This window comes from Amblyraja radiata, chromosome 38, assembly GCF_010909765.2.
Source record: "Amblyraja radiata isolate CabotCenter1 chromosome 38, sAmbRad1.1.pri, whole genome shotgun sequence".
NCBI lineage: Eukaryota > Metazoa > Chordata > Chondrichthyes > Rajiformes > Rajidae > Amblyraja > Amblyraja radiata.
Genome location: NC_045993.1, coordinates 13,120,749 through 13,124,262, shown reverse-complemented (window position 1 = coordinate 13,124,262; position 3,514 = coordinate 13,120,749).

The following is a 3,514-nucleotide window of genomic DNA, read 5'->3' as shown; positions in this document are numbered from 1 at the left end:
ATCTTCCCTCCCCCCCTACAATCACTGAAGAAGGGTCCCATCCCATAATAAATAGATGCAGGAGGAGGCCATTCGGCCCTTTCGAGCCAGCATAGTATCTGTGATGGAATATTTCAATGATGGATTTTTTAGATTAGTTTAGTTTAGTTTAGTTTAGTTTAGAAATACAGGCCCTTCGGCCCACCGAGTCCATGCCGACCAGCGATCTCCGTACACTAGCACTATCCTACACACTAGGGACAATTTTTTATAATTTTTCCAAGGCCAGTTAACCTGCAAACCTGTACATACATCCTTGGAATGTGGGAGGAAACTGGAGCACCCAGAGAAAATCCATGCGGTCACGGGGAGAACGTACAAACTCCATACAGACAGCACCCGTAGTCGGGATCGAACCTGCGTCTCTGGCGCTGTGCGGCAGCAACTCTACCGCTGCCGCTGTGTATGGGTTGTCTGGGTATGTTTCCTTGGAGTGGAAGAGGCCGAGAGGAGACACGGATAAAAGTGGCGCATAAATAGGGTGAACAATGAGAAACCTTTCCCCATAACAGCAGGTCTAAAACCAGTGGACATTGGTTGAATGTGAAGAGTAAGAGTGTTAGGAAGGAATCTGAGGGAAAAAAGATCTCCCAGACAGTGGTGGTAATCTGAAACACACTGCCTGAGGGGGTGCTGCAGACAGAGGGCCTCATATCACTAGCTCAGTATCTGTGTGAGACCTTTAATCATCAAGGCATGGAGCAAAGATCCTATAGCGAGCAAGATAGTCCACTCGACGAAAAAGGCGTAGTATGGTCATGGGCAGATTCATGGGTGATTCTCGGCCCCATTCCCGTAACCGGCTTCCATCTCCGCACCAAAGATCCCATAGCGGAGCGAAGATACTAGTGCGGAGACGGAAGCCGGTTACGGAAACATCCTCGTAAAAATCAAAGTTATTTGGTAAAAATCCTCATTTTCAGAATTATAATTTATTAACACAAACTGTTCCCCCGCAACGTTGATTACACTGCGGGTCGGGTCGGGTCGGGTTACTGAAATGGATGAAAAAAAGGCCCACGTTCCGCTCCATTGCGTACTACACGTCAGCCCATTGCATTTAGAAGGAGTGGTCTATCTTGCTCCGCTATAGGATCTTTGGCATAGATTTCACTGGCTCATTGGTGTTAAATGGATTGGTACGGGTGGGTCCTTGATCATTGCCATGGTGGATAGAAACATAGAAGCATAAAAAATAGGTGCAGGAGGAAGCCATTCTGCCCTTCGAGGCAGCACCACCATTCAATATGATCATGGCTGATCATCCACAATCAGTATCCCGTTCCTGCTTTTTCCCCACATCCCTTGATTCCCTTAGCCCTAAGATCTAAATCTAACTCTCTCTTGAAAACATCCAGTGAATTGGCCTCCACTGCCTTCTGTGGCAGAGAATTCCCCAGATTCACAACTCTCTGGGTGAAGAAGTTTTTCCTCATCTCAGTCCTAAATGGCCTACTCTAAATGGCGTATTCTTAAACTCTGACCCCTGGTTCTGGACTCCCGCAACATCGGGAATTTTTTTCCTGCATCGACCCTGTCCAATCCCTTAAGAATTTTATATGTTTCTAAAAAATCCCCTGTCATCCTTCTAAATTCCAGCGAATACAAGCCCAGTCGGCCCATTCCTTCATCATCACCATCCCGGGAATTAACCTGGCGGGCTGAAGGGCCTGTTTCTGCGCTCTCTGTGACTGAATTAAATAGAAGAATTAAGGGCTATCGGGAACAAGCAGGTCAGAGCCTCATCTTGATCAGTTGGGTAGGTGGCTGAGGGATGGTTATTGGAGTTTAATGAAGATAGTGTTATGGGCCTGTCCCACTTAGGCGATTTTTTAGACAACTTCAGGCGACTAGTTTGTTGCCACATGTTCACCGGGCGTCGTCTCCTCAGCCGCGCAAAAAATTTGTTGCGTCTTTCTGGTCACCACTAAATTCTCAACATGTTGAAACATTTTCGGCGATAGTGGGTTTGATGCCAATGAGCGTAGCTTGATTTCTCCTGACATAGGTTCTGTCATAGGTTGTCGCCAGGATGACGTAGGTTGTCCCCGGTTTTCGGTGACCTGCTGCAACTATGAGTCACTGGCAGTTGCCTAAAAAATCTCCAAGTGGCACAGGCCCATTAGATGTTGTCATTTGGGAAGTCACACCTGGGCAGGACCTTCACAGTGAATGGCAGGACCCTGGGAAGTGTTGAAGCACAGAGGAATGTTAGTACTTAGTTCCTTGAAAGTGGCATCACAGGTAGAATGGTCAAGAACAAAGATAATAGAGGAGCTAGTATCTTTGGTCAAGAAGGCTTCTGGCACATTTGGCCTTCATCGATCGGGTAGAGTACTGAGTACAGAGTTTGGGAGGTTATGTCACAATTGTACAAGGCAAGGATGAGGCCACATTTGGAGTATTATGTTCAGTTTTGGTCACCCTGTTATGGGAAAGATGTTTGGGTACAGAGAAGATCTACAAGGATGTTGCCAGGACTCGAGGGCCTGAGCTACAGGGAGAGGTTGAGCAGACTAGGACTTTATTCCTAGGAGGATGAGGGATGATTTTATAATTTATAAGATCATGAAGGGATTAGATAGGATAAACGCACAGTCTTTTATCCAGAGGAATCAAGAACTAGAGGAGAAAGGTTTAAGGTGGGGTGGATGATTTAATAGGAACCTGAGGGGCAACTTTTTTCACACAAAGGGTGGTGGGTGTATGGAACGAGCTGCCAGAGGAGGTAGTTGAGGCAGGGACTATCACAACGTGTAAAGGGCATTTGGACAGGTTTGGAGGGATATGGGCCAAACGCAGGCAGGTGGGACTAGTGTAGATGGGGCAACATGCGTGGGCAAGTTGGGCCGAAGGGCCTGTTTCCACGCTGTTTATAAATCACTCTGTAGCTCAGAGGCAGAGAGGAGCCGGTGCAACGCAAGGGAGGGCGAGACACACACAGCAGGAGAGTGCAAGACTCGGGACAAGGACTGCAAGGGGGTGGTGCGTGCGGGAGTGAACGGGGCCGGGCAGCGGAGAGGGGGACTGTCAGACGCTGTCCCGCCGCCCTCCGGCTAGACTTTCCATCGGCTGCAAGGTCACGCCTTCCCCTTCATGTGGACCGCGGGACGGGGAATCCCCGCGACATGCGCATTCACCCGACACACCTCCTGCAGCCCCGCATATAAGCACAGGAGGAAGCGCCGGGAGAGGCGATCGCTGGTGGCTGAGACAGACACATACACACACTCACACACACAGATAGATAGATAAAGATAGAGAGAGAGAGAGAAAGGGAGAGAAAAAGATAGAGACGAAGAAATAGGCAAATAGAGAGAGTGAGACACAGAGACAGAGAGAGTGATAGAGAGAGAGATAGTGGGACACAGAGAGAAAGACACACACACACACAGGGAGACACACACACACAGAGGGAGAGAGAGAGAGACACACACAGACATACACACACACAGGGAGACACACACAGAGACAC